Genomic DNA, 14,126 nt, shown 5'->3' with positions numbered 1-14,126 from the left:
ACGCCCTCATTCAACACAGTGGAGTGGGGTGAAGGCAGCACTGGGCCTCGTTTGGGGTCAGAGGCCGAGGAGGATGATGATGGATGAATAAGCAGCTCTGGAAAGGAAGGGAGGCAGCCAGAAGCCTGTGGCCTGAGGGACTCTGGCACCACTCTTAGGAGAAGTCTAGAACCAGTTCAGAGAAACCTGGGAGGTGGAGCTGTGGGAGAGGGGGGGGGCAGTGACTGAGAAAGCAGGAAATAAATACCAAGGGAGCACTGTAATCAGGCTGGAAGCTTTGAGCTCCCATGCTTGTTACTCCTGTTAGCACCCCATTGGTGTTCTCATTCTGGTTAGGGAACCGCCGGTACAAGGAAGCGAGAGAACGTGCATGCTTATTTTGAGGGCCAGAAACGAGAAGTGGGGAAGTATGAGGACTCTAGGGAACTTTGCCCTTGGGATTAGGAAGTGGCACCAGGAAAGGAGAGGAAAGCAGGCTGAGTCTCTGGAGATTTGAGAAATTTGTGAGAGGGAAGGGCTGCCTGAAGAGCCAGGCTGGGAAGAAGAGCAGAGCCCAGCACCACACTGGTTGAAAGCCAGGACCAGGCTCCCATCCCATCTCCTGACGCCAGGCCCAGTACGGGTCTCCTAGCTGAGATTGAATTTCAGACAGACCACACAAAAAATTTAGCATAATATGTTCTATGTGATATCCGGGACGTACTTTTATTAAGAAATCATTTGTTGTGGGGGCGCCTGGCTGGCTCAGACAGTAGACGGTGCAACTCTTGATCTCAGGGTCATGAGTTCAAGCCCCATGTGAGGCACAGAACCTACTTAAAAATAATTTTTTTAAAGAACTTACTTGTTCTGTATCTGAAATTTAAATTTACTTAGGCATCTTGCATTTTCATTTGCTAAATGTGGCAACCTTGCTCTCCTTTTTTTATTGGCCTTCCAACTCCATTGCACCACAGCATGATCACGGGCTGTGTGAACCCCATCCAGGACAGGAGGCTGACTCAGAAAGCAGCCAGCTGAATTTGAAATGAACTCCCTCCCAAAGGGCTGCAGGCCAGGGATAGAGTCCCTACTTGGCAAAGCACGTGCCATACAGTGGGAAGAACACTTTGGACACTGGAGTCAGACACTCATTGCTTTACTTCCTACCAGTTTTGTGAATCTTGGCAAATTATGTGACATCTGAGTCTTGGTTTTTTCATCTGTAAAATGGAGAAAATTATACTTCTCACTGGTGTTTTGCAATTATTAAATGAGATGATGGAGTAACATTCCTAGCACAATGTCCAAATAAATTGGATGATAAAATGGTAGGGGTAGTTCTTATTACTCTGTTCATGGGGTATACTTCTTTGTAAATCATATTCCCACAAGTAATGCTCTCCACTGGACATTCCAAGGAGTGCTGTAGGCTAAATTTGTTCCCTTGAAGTTTCTGGAAATTTGTTGGCAGATATAGAGAGGATGGGATAAGCTCATACTCCTCTTCTCAAAAGGTAGTGTAAGTCAGCATCTACTTGTCCATCCCCTGGTTATTGCTCTAAACCAGAGCCAAGCAAATACTCTCCTCTTCACTCCAGGTAGACAGAGGAAAGACTCAACCCATCACTGTGTCTTATAGTTATAACACCTCGAGCAAATCAAAGCAGACACACTTATGGTTAAATCTAACACTGAACTGGGAAGGTTGGTAGCCTTCTTCCTCCCAACATTCTTCTAATAAACTCAGATTCCCCACAATTAAGTGCATTGCCAAGGAATTTCAAGGCACACAAAGGTGAAACTCGGCATTTACAAAGAAGAAATTACTTTAAGCTTGTCTTACTAAAAAAATTTTTTTTGCTTGAATCTGTTCATCTTTGGACCACTGTGTTACAAAAATACAAAAATTGTCAGGGTTTCAGCTACATTTCTTTGGCTCAGATTTTAGTAGGAAAAAAGAGGTGTGTCTGGAGCTGGAGGGCAGTCAGCAACAGGCAGCTCGACAGGAATCATCTAAGATGCTTAGATCTTAGATGCTAAGACTTTAGTCTTATGTCCCATCTGCAGCATACAGAGGAAATCCAACTGATGCAACCTTTTCTCCCCTTTCCCATATGTAAGGAAGGCGAAGCCAGAGTGATCACCAAAAATGTAGAAACAAAGGAATCTGGGTAATATAGTTTTCTCTCTAGAAGGCCATGTTGCAGAGTAGTGATGTTGCAGAAGGGGTCCCACAAAACCTATTCTTGATGTTGCTCCATGAGACCTTGAGCAAACTGATCTCTCAGAACTTCTCATCTCTCTCCTATAAAATAAGACTAAAACAGTTTCCATTCTCTCTACCACAGTGATTATGGTAAGGGTCAAATGAGATAATGTGTGAGTTGTTGATGTGCCCTAGAACTCCATCCTTGACCTTCTTTCCCTTGGTCTGTAGTCCTTGCACATCAGCTATCACCAATACAGCGATGGGTGCTGAATGGCTCACTGACGGCATTTCCCACCATCTAATAGGCTTATCTTCTTGGATTTTCCAAAGTTCTCTTAGGGTCAGTAAATTGAGATTTAAACCCATTACATCATCCACACACCTACCCAGACATGCTTCACATGACTGTGAGGCATCCTGGTTTCAGCCTGACCAATGGGTCTTGAATAGACCTGGGGCCCACTATGCTACTGGAGACCTTTCTCATACCAGAACTCTCCACTCTCTCCAGGGGGAATCTGGGCAATCACTACCTTAAAGATACCCAGAATCCTGCAAAAGTAATACTTGGAGTTGGAAGATGGAACTAAAATTCTGCCTCTTGTTTCATAAAAGAAAAAAAAAAAAGGTTGTGGATGTGAAAAAAGCCAATGAAAAACTGACAGGCTGAGTATAACTGCATGAACTGTCCCCTTCAACTATCTTGGGATAAGGGGCTGATAGTCAACATGGAAACCTCTTAGGCACCCGAGTTCTGACTGTCTAACTGAGGCGAGCAGAAGCAGCCAGAAAATCATGCTATCTGAGGAAGTCAATGTAAGACGTTTGGGGCAGAGACTCTATTTCAACCTCTACCAAACTCCCTAGACCTAAAGCCATCTCAAGAACACTGTAGACAATCGGAAGATATTTTTTGAGTGGATGAAGAAGAGTAATATTTTCAAAGGATCTCTGGGCCCATGAGCAACAGTGCAGACTTGATTTTCATGAGGGTTGCATTCCATCCTGTGATTAGGGCTGGTGGTATTCTCATGAGCTGCATAAATATTTTACCCATTTTGAAAATTGCTTTCAAACTCCTACGTAAACTCTGAATTCTATTGTTGGACAGTATTCAAGGTTAAAATTCCCCCACTGTAAGTCATATAGTTTTCATTTCTTAATGTTTATTTTCTGTGTTTTATGTAGTTAGTTCAAAAATAATGGTAACCAGTTATTCTTTGCCTCCCCAGAAGATAACCAAGAGCCAACAGACAAACTGTATCTTGGCATTTGTATTGAGAATTAGGAGAGAAATATTTTTCCTCATGTTATGAATGCTAAATTGTGGAATGAGTTGCTTGATCTGGGGCCTTTGACAAAGCATAAACTCTGTTATCATTGGTACAGGCTAACTGGATATGAATTGTACCTGCAGAAAAGATGCAGGGGTAGAGCGGGGAAGGCAAATGCCTGGCAAGCCTGATCCTCCTGCTGATTTTACAGCCACAGCAGCCGTCACTAATTGATGTTGCCTAAGCTCTTCATGCTAAGTTCAGGTAATACTTGCTATGAACACAGGATTTCAGGTAGCCATAACCAATTGATCACAGAGTGGCATGTGAGATTTATCCTTTTAATGTATATTTAAAGTGAGAGTTGGTTATATGCCTAGTTGTGTTGCTTGAGAAATTTGAGGAATTTTGCTACAGAGGGAAGTAGCTAGAGAGGGAAATGGTGTCAGGAGAAACAGCTATGTGCCATATGGATTGTCATTCGTATTACAGTGGAGGTAACGAAAGAGTTTGGGAGCACCAGCTCTGGAATCAGATTTCCTCTATTTGAGTCTTGGCTCCCCATCTTACTACTCATGGGAACTTGGGCAAGTCACTTCACTGTGCTTCAGTTTCATCTGCCACATGCAGATTACAACAGTAGCTTTTCAAAAGGTTGTCAAGAGCAAGTTGCGTCATGTAAAGTGTTTGAAACAGTTCTTGGCATGTGGTAGACACTCAAATAAGTGGCAGCTACGTTGATAACAACGATGTGAAGGACCAGCCACATTTTAACACCCCTCAGGGGGCACCTGGAACACCAGAGGAGACAAGTTTAAGGCCTCAGGGTTATAGAGCCTGCCTACATAGTCATTATTCCCCTATTTTGGATGTTTTAACCTAGAAATGAGCTGAGAACAGCCCAGTGATGACCCAGAAAGAGACATGAGGTTGGGGGACAGGGAATGGAAATTCTGTTAGGGCTAAAGACTTACACTCTTTCTTTCATTCTTTTTTTTTCTTCCTTCTTTTTTTTTTTTGGATTAGGCAGTGCTCATTATTGTCTGCTCAAGGGACAATAGTTTCATGGCAGAACATTTTGTTTATATCTCATTTCCTGAGGATCCTCCTTGGAACAAGGGATTTGGTTCTCTGCTCTTTTGTCTTAGGTAGCAGAGTAGATGCATATTGTAGGATTCAAAAATAATTGTTTTTTTTTTCTTTTTAAATCCAGCTACAATTTTATCTGATGGCCTTTAGCAAGTGTGGATTCCTCAAGTGAAAGGGCATTGAGGCAGAGAAGAGTCAACAGTTTCCATCAAAGTCTTAACTGCTTGAGAGATTTTTAAAAATTATTGTTGGATTCCTATTGAATTCATCTTAGAACACTTTGCAAATGTTGGAATAGTTATTTTTAAACAAATATCTCTCCTATTTTCATTTCCTAACCAGACTTCTCAATTCAGTAAATACAAACTTGAAAAAAGGCAAATCTTATATTCATTGGTTTACTATTTATTTTTTTAATAAATTTATTTTTTTATTGGTGTTCAATTTACCAACATACAGAATAACACCCAGTGCTCATCCCGTCAAGTGCCCCCCTCAGTGCCCGTCACCCATTCACCCCCACCCCCCGCCCTCCTCCCCTTCCACCACCCCTAGTTCGTTTCCCAGAGTTAGGAGTCTTTATGTTCTGTCTCCCTTTCTGATATTTCCCACTCATTTCTTCTCCCTTCCCTTATATTCCCTTTCTCCATATGATTTGTCACCCAAAATGGGACCCTTTTCACGAAAAGGAAATAATCTCAATACTGATACAAGGACAGGAAATGTAAACTGAGTTTGCCCTGGATAATCAGAACATACCCATGGGAAATCAAAATAATTAGATCTTCCAAGTTAGACATATCTAGCTTTCGGGAGCCACATCGAGAAATTATATATTGAATTTAACTCAACTGAGCTAAATTTTAGTTGATTTAGGACCCCAGATCATTAAAAGCTAATTTCAGAAATTACTGGAAAGATCTTTGGTTAATATCTACCATTTTCCCCTGCTTAAAGAATACTGAACAAGTACTCAGACTTTAGGTGTTTTAGACCAGGAGGAATGGTTCACTGTACAATAATGAGACTATCCCATAAAACTGGTCCTCAGGACCCATGTCCTTTGAACATTAACAATGTCTTCATTCTGGGCCTGAATTTGGAGCTACCCACAACCACATAACTACTAACCTGAGGAGCTGGACTACCAGGACCCGGGGGGTCTCCATTGATAAGAAGCAGGTGGGAGATGTGGCTTCCTATTTCAAGACCATCTTGTGTTACCATTGAGACAGATTGTTCTCTCTCTGATTTTCAACCTCTTGAACCAACTGAGCAAATCCTGGCTCATGATGTGAAGCTTTGAATGGATATACAACCTCATCCTGATTAAAAAAAAAAAAAACTCTTTTCCTTTGTTACCATTATAAAGCCATTCAACTAGTAAAATAGTTCCACCAGGTGCAAAAGCTGATAGAAAAAGCCTGTTCTATCACAATGCTGTTGTGATTTACTCATTGGACCTGGCCACTCCTAAGCCTGGTCTAGGCTGTCTGGGACCTCTTGTTATAGCATTTCCTTTTAGGCTAAAGCAGAGAAAGGTGGTTTGACAGCTTCAAGGGAGGGGTATTCATGTGAAATAAGACAAAGTATTAACAGAGTACCATAATGACATAAATGATATCATGACTGACAAGCTCCAAGACACTAGATCTTACTAGACACTACTAATAGCTCCCCACTTCTCTGCTGTGATAGTTCCACATAGCTGATATCCTCAGAAAAGAAAAGGAAACAAATCACCTGGCAAGGCTTCAACATTTCAACCATTGAAAACTGTCTTTGAATCTTTGTTTATTCCAGTCTACTTTGATCTAACCTGGATTTAGCACTAATCTAAAGTAGTGCTATTTAAAGTGTTGTGGTCCATGGACTGCCTACATTGAAATTTCCTGGACGACTTGTTAAACAAAAGAACATTTTCAGGATCCTATCAGCTTTGGCATTGGTGCTCAGAAATATGTTTCACACAAGCTCTCCAAATGATTCTTATGCACATTAACATTGAACAGCCCCTAACCTAGGGCTGTAGCCCTAGTGGTTCTCAGCCGTGGCTGCACATGAGAATCATCTGAGGAACTCCTAAAAATCCCAAATGCTCAACTACTCTCTGACCCAATCAAATCAAAACGTCTGGGACATGGAATCCATCTTTTGAAAGTTTCCCAGATGATTCCAGTGTGCAACGAAGGCTGGGAATCACAGCAATAGATCCATCATTCTCAGAAGATGGCAAGGCTTCGCTCTGGGGTAATCACGTCTAGGAATATGACTGTGGTTGAGACCAACTCTCCCGTAAGACTGTGGGAAATGAGGGCTATCTAGGCAGATTCTACTCAAAGTATGATTTGCTGACCTCTGTCAGCCCATTAACTTTCATTACTGGTCCTCAAGGAGATTGTACAAGCGTGTGAAACAACTGTATTATTAAGGGTGGGGTTTTTTTTTTGTAGCAAGATTTCCTTATGAAGTAAGGAGTACATAGATATATATTCAGATACAAGCTCCTTACCTCATCACGGACCAGTAACAAATAGTTTGTGGATGAGCACTTTAAGCAACCCTGGTCTAGGCCAGCTGTCCAGGCATAAGAATACAACCTCAGGGGTCCCCATGGCAATGCAGTCCAGCCATTGACTCTTGAAGCAGCTGAGACTAAACTGAAAACTCATCCCCACCACGGAAAGTGTGCTGCATTCTCAGAATGTTGATGTACTGTCCACAGGGACAATCTACTAGGCCAAGAAAGAATCAGCTGGAATCTTTCAGGAAGCCCAAACACAAGGAGGACCGCCTTGATGAGAATGCTATGGCCCAAAACTCATGAACTAGGTGCCTGTGGACAACAGGAAGTTGGCAAAAATGCTTGACCAAGAGCCAGAGGCCCCTGTGGGTGGTTTCAGGGCCTCAGAGAAGTGAGAAAAAGCCTTAGTTATGGGTCTCTCAGCTGCTAGAAACAGAAAATCAATCTAGTCTTAACACAAGAGAGAATTTATTAGTCCATGTCAGGCTTTTACCGCTTAGTGGCAAATATGGTGGCCAGTGATAACAGGCTGACATCTCCCAGATTAGCAACCATAACAGAATAACAATCGTGCCTCTTTCCCAGTTCCAGCAAAAGTACGGGACTGACCCTTACTGAGCCAGACCAGGTCATGGCCCCATCTCTCAATTGATCATAACTTTAACTGCACATATCAAAGTTGTGTGGCCATCGCTGGATGTGAGAGGTGTGGAAAGTCCCACCTTAACCACATGGATTGGAAGTAGGTAAAGAAGTGGATCCACCAAAGGGATAAGCTCCTAGCAATAGAAGAGGTAATAGAAGCTGGGCAGGCAAAGTCAATAGCTGCCCCACGTAAGATTCTCAGAATCACCAGCTTATATAAAGTGGCCTGAACCCACATTCCAGCAGCAATATGCCCCCACCCTCACCAGCCTCGCCAGTTTGTAGAGACATGTGGAGGCACCCAGCAAAGACCAGCCAAGGAATCATGGCACTCACTTCTGTCCTCTGTTTGCTTTGGCAAAGTCCCTCAAAACAGACTTTTTAGGGATTTATTCTTGTTGCTTGTCCAATTCCAAGCACTATAATCTAATTTCTTTTTTTTTCATTCATTCACTCATTCATTCATGAATTCATTAGATACACATTTATACTGACTGCTCATGATGCTGGTAGTCAGAGTTACCCAGATACATAAGGCATACTGCCTTCTCTCAATACTTGCTGTCTTAATCATTCCCCATGGATGCAGTTTCTTTTTCTTTCTGGGTTTTTCTCTCCTCCCAGTTGTGGAGCAGAAACCCAGGGAGGGAAAAATCGAGAACGTCATAGGGGGTCTCTATGGTGAGAATGTGAAAAATCCTGTCCACTAGATTCCCGTCTGCCAAAAATGAGATAATCTGCCTCTATGCTGTTAAAGAAAATCCCTTCCCATAAACTTTCTAGGGAAATGTAACCGGTATCTGGATACAATGATTCCTTCTCAAGACTGATGAGCCAAGCATGACTTTTACGACTGTCTCTTAAGTGAAATTTCAGAAACTATCCTGGAAAAAGGTTCACATTTTCAGACAAAATATGATATCTGAAACTGTAGACTCATGCAGGATCTGAGGACAAAATTTCTATGACCTTCTCCAAACTTCTGTATTTGACTTGAGATGCCATAGAAGATAGCAGTAGAATCACTTAACAAAGCAGGGAGTGGGAACTGTCACCTAAGGGTGGCCCCATATCCACCCTTCTGCGATGGGGGCAATGGAGAGAAGCATGAGGAGGGGACAGAAGGTAAGGCTGCGCTGGCTGCTAGAAACGCTGGGATGGGGTATTGCTAAGACCAGAAACCTGCTCCATTCTGTTTATCAATTTGGCAGCAGGTAGGGAACTGCATTGGAAAAGGGGTCCCTGGGAATTCTGGAAGAGTTAGTGCCTCCATTCCCACTGTGACTTAGGTGGAAATCACCTTGGCCAAAGCCAGTGCCCTAAGCGACGGGCAAAATGCCTACCCTATAAATAGGGTGCTCATTTGTCCCAATTTGTTCAGGATCATTCCAGCTCAAGCCTGCTGTCCAGCCATAACCGTCAATGGTGCCTTTTGCTAATTAGAAGAGTCCTAAAATGGCCTTGATCCCAGCCTCCAGCATAAATTTCCTCAGAGTGAGCAGTGTGGCAAATGTCTGTCTGTACCTACTCCAGCATCTGGCACCAAGCCTACCTTGAAGTTAGGCACCCAGGAAATCCAGGTTGGATAAATGAAAGAATGGGTGAGGTTAGTTTAGTACGTGGTAATTCACAAAGCAACATGATTCACTTTACAGCTTGTCTGCTCACTGAGGCTGCCTCCTATTTGGGGGTTCTTCTTATGACCTCTGCCTACCCTCGAAACTTCTCAAAAAGCGAGATTATGATACCAGACGGCCAGGACATCACCTGGGGTGAGACATGCTGAAACTCACAGAAATGAGCTGGTGATCTAACCAGAATATGGCAAGAGATAAAAATCCCAGCATGGGAGGGATGGGGGCTCGGTACTCCTGAGGAGGAACCTCTTCGGTTGGGTGGATGAGTTATGAGAAGTTGAGGAAGAAACATTCTCCGGATACTAGAGAGGGTGGTTTTGTAAAAAAGGGGTGTCAGAGGAGGAGGGGGAGCAAGAGGTTGGGCAGATGTGAGGGAAAACCAGAGAGAGAATTACTGTAAGAAAAAAATTGTTAAGTAGCAAAACCAGCAGCTGGACCAGATTAGCTGTTCCCTTCTCTTTCCTATTTTTGGACTTGGAAAGAAAATGTGCAAAATAATTCCTGTTTTGGAGAAAAGTAGAGAAGGAGGCTGGGGTGGTGGTGGGGGGCATGGGTAATGGATCTGCGGACCAGGACACAGAAGCAGAAAAAAGTGAGGGGCTGCACAGCTGGGGGGCTCCACTTTTCCTTGGGGTCACGGGGAAACCAGCACGACTTTCTTTTCCTCATCAGGGAATGAGGGGAGACCAGGTCTCTGCTTAGTGTCCCGGCTCTGCTCAGAACCTGCAGGCCAAATCTGTTGTTCTCACAGGGTGCAGCCGAGGCCAGACACAGACCCGACAGCCACAGGGACAGTGTCAGGAGCACAGCGGAGGGCCTCTCTGCTGTCCCCAGTCTCCTTTCCCAGCCATCCAGTGTGCAGTGTTCTCCTGCCCTGATCTTGGCTCTGGCCAAAATCTGTTTCTTGAATGAGCACTCAGTCCCCTGCAGCGTGGGTGACTCGTGATCCCCACAGGGAGGCTCCTCCAGTGGCGACATTTCAGGTATCTCTGAGGTTGCTGCTGGGGAACACATGTCAGGGGTGCCAAAGCCTTGAAACTCTTGCCCGGCTGCAGGGGACATGAATTGATAGGAACGTTTTGGAAGCTGGTGGCAGTGTTTACTAAAACACATGCTCTCCGGGCCGGCAATTCCACTCCCGCCGAAGGGGAGTAAGTATGTACATGCTCAGCAGAAGGCATGTACCAAAATGCTCAGCATTCTTTATAATAGTCCCAAATTGGAGACTGCCCAAATGCCCATCAGACAAGTAGACTTGTTATATAAATAATGCTATGTTCACATATGAGAGTGAATCATTCACAACCACGGTTGGATCTCACAATCGCGATGATGAGCCAAAGAAGCCAGGCCCGAGAAAGGATCCAGATTTCTGATCCCATTTATATAAAGTACAAAACAGGTGAAACAGTGAATGCCCTTAAGAGTCGGCATCCTGGTTACTCTTGGGAAGGGGTGTTGACTGGAAGGGCTCCCTGGAAGCTGTGGACAACCTGTGTGCTCACTACATAGGTGTGGAGAGTGTGCAAAATCTCAAAGAGCTATTCACTTATGGGAATATTTTTCTAAATATTTGTTCTGTCAGCAAAAAGGTCTAAAGGCTTCCGAGGGCCCTCTGCAGTTGTTCTTTGTGAAAGGCTGGACGTAAGGTGGGCTCCAGATAGACAGTTGTTCCCTGTAATCGGCCGATGCTGACTCATTGCCATCACAGCCCCATGCCCTGGTCCTGCCCTAGGCAAGACACAGACCTGTGTGCTCCCCTAATACCTTCATGTTGCCCTTCATGTTTCTGGGCTAAGCACATGCCTTTTCTCCATCCCATTTAACGGGACAAGGTTTTTATTATAGAAACACCAGGCATAGAGATGACTCCCCTCTTTGGGAAAGACCCTAAATTGATTTTGTCAGCTGGTCAGAGTTTTTTGTTTTTTTTTTTTGTGTTCCTTCATCGCTCACTGGAGACCACACTCTAACGTCCAGCCTCCACCAAAAGTGGGAACACTTTGATCAACCAAGAAGCCTTGGTCTCAGTTCCTTAGGATGAAGTGGGGGGCCAGAGGAGCTGACCCATTACCCCTATAGCCAAGCTCCAAGGCTGGGCCTGGAAATCAATTCACCATGGGTGGTGGTGGTGGTGATAGTGGGTGTTCTGACTCTTTTGGTCCTTCCCCTGGGTTCCACACTGTCTTAATTCATTGAATTAAGGGGCTGGCACCTCTCCAGGAAGAGAGCAAGCATAATTCCTGCATCAGAAGTGATTTTTCACAGACTATTATAAATACGGGACAGGAGAAAGCCCGTAGAGCTTAATGTGGTGGTCCTAACTGGGGTAGCAGCCACACCTGGTTAAGCCCATTTGCTTCCCGGAGAAAGGAAAAATGATGAATTCCCAAGTGAATGTCAGCAAGGTCTTCAGGCTCAAGAACGGAATCTAACCAATAGTTTCCTGAAATGATTCTCATGTTTACCATTTTGGTTGTCCTCTTCTGATAATCTAAATTGGAATGACTTGATTTCTGAGATAATAAAGACAACTGATTTCTCATGGCTCCTACCCTGGGTTAGGCTCAGCCACAAATCACTTAAAACACTCTTAAGTCTACCACCCTTTTTTTTTTTTTTTTAGATAAAACAACTTATTTATACAGAACTTTATTTAGTAAGAAGAATGACACTATAGCTCTGGCATGTCAACAATACTTTGTTAGCCACATAAGTCACAGCCCTTGAGTAGATATTACACTTTGCTAACTCTTGACTGTTGGAGATTTTGTTATATAACCATCACCTACTGCCCACTAGACAGTGGGCCTCCTTGTTCAGAAATTACTACAATTTCAAGATGGCAACTGCAAAGCATTAAACCGAGTCTGGAGTCCTGTGTGACTGCGGAGGTCACATACAGCCTGTGAGACGGGTCCTGGGTGCAGAAAGACTCTGTGCATGCCCTTCAAGGTTAAGAACCAGTCCAGGGATCCCTGGGTGGCGCAGCGGTTTGGCGCCTGCCTTTGGCCCAGGGCGCGATCCTGGAGACCCGAGATCGAATCCCACATCGGGCATCCCGGTGCATGGAGCCTGCTTATCCCTCTGCCTATGTCTCTGCCTCTCTCTCTCTCTCTATCATAAATAAATAAATAAAAATTGAAAAAAAATAAAAAAAAAAACGTTAAAAAAAGAACCAGTCCAAACCATTGGTAGTTTACACAACATTCAAGAGCCCGGTCAATGTCTAACAAACAAACAAGCAAAAATAAGAAGATTGGAAGTAAAAAGGTAGTATTAGCATTATTTACAGATATTATGGAATTCCTGGAAAAACCAACATAATCAATAGGAGAATAAAACTATTAGAAGTAGTAAGATAGTTCAACAAGTTGACCAGATACAAGATCAAACCAAGAACATAAATGAGTGAAGGGAGTAGAAATGGGACATGGACTCATAAGGGAGGTGTCTTAGAGCTGCTCCCGTCTCGTTACAGAGAGTGGGAGTGGAGGGAGGGTTCTAGCTCCTTGCATCCTTTGCCCAGAGAGGACTTCAGTGAGATTCTTGGAAATCATCCTTTGTATACCCTGGAGTTTAAGTTTTGTATACTGGGTCTGCCACAGGTCTGGTGGATCCCCAGACAAGAGGCTTAGTGTCTGTGGTTGCAGGGCCAAATGGGAGCAGAAGGCTGATTTGGGAAAAACCTGTCTTCCTTCAGGTGGCAGGTCCTGTGCCGTCAGCAGGCACAGAATGGCGGGGGAAAGAGGTGCAAACCAAGTTGGGAATATTTTGCTTAGGGTCATTTAAAAAGAAACTCAACCCAAGAGAACCATAGGAAACAGAGAGGTATTTCACATAGAAAGTTCTGTGTGGAGCAGATCCTGATGTGGGACAGGAGGAGATCTTATACTTATTTCAAGTCTGTAGTTTAAATGTTCTGTTCACAAGGAAGATGTAGAGCCAGAAATTCAGGATATCATCCAGGCTCTGACACTTCTCTGCTCTGTCAATCTGTTCAAATCCCTTAACCTCTACAAGCAAGAGTTTTCCCCTCTGTGGATTTGATGTTATTCTCACAACAGTCTCTCCCCACTGGGATTGGTAACGACTAATGTAATGATTATCTCCAAAAATCACTGCACTCTGAGTTGTAATCACAAAGCCTTTCTATAAAAGATTCCCTTTAATTTCTTTAAGTTTATTCCGTGGAACTTGTTCATCTCCGCTCCTGGATGAAATTAAGGACAAAGTCTCATGAGTTTTGTGGCCCCTTTCAGGTAATAAAATACTCTCAGCTTGGGCAGCCCTGGTGGCTCAGGGGTTTAGTGCCAACTTCAGCCTGGGGTGTGATCTTGGAGACCCAGAATCGAGTCCCATGTCAAGCTCCCCGCACGGAGCCAGCTTCTCTCTCTGCCTCTCTCTGTGTCTCTTGTGAATAAATATTTTTTTATTATTAAAAAAAAAAGTAGTCTCAGCTCAATCATTCATATTTTCGGTTTCCAGTGACAAATGAAACTTTCCATGTCACCCACTTTGGCGCTTCTGCATGTTTGCAGCTCAGGCTTGGAACAAGGTGGCAGCCAAAGTTAGGAATTGGGAGTTCTCCAACTCTAATCCTGTCCCATTGCTGACCACCTAATCCTGCTAATCAGTTTCTCGTCCCTGTAGGATCAAAGTACGGGAAGGAGTGGAGGAAGGCAGCAGGAAAGTTCTGACTTGTCTGACACCGTGGGGACCTAGACACAGGGCTGGGTTCTTCAGAAACAGCCCTTCCCTAGGTT

Source organism: Canis aureus, chromosome 32 (genome assembly GCF_053574225.1).
Source record: "Canis aureus isolate CA01 chromosome 32, VMU_Caureus_v.1.0, whole genome shotgun sequence".
Classification (NCBI taxonomy): Eukaryota; Metazoa; Chordata; class Mammalia; order Carnivora; family Canidae; genus Canis; species Canis aureus.
This window is presented reverse-complemented; position numbering follows the sequence as displayed.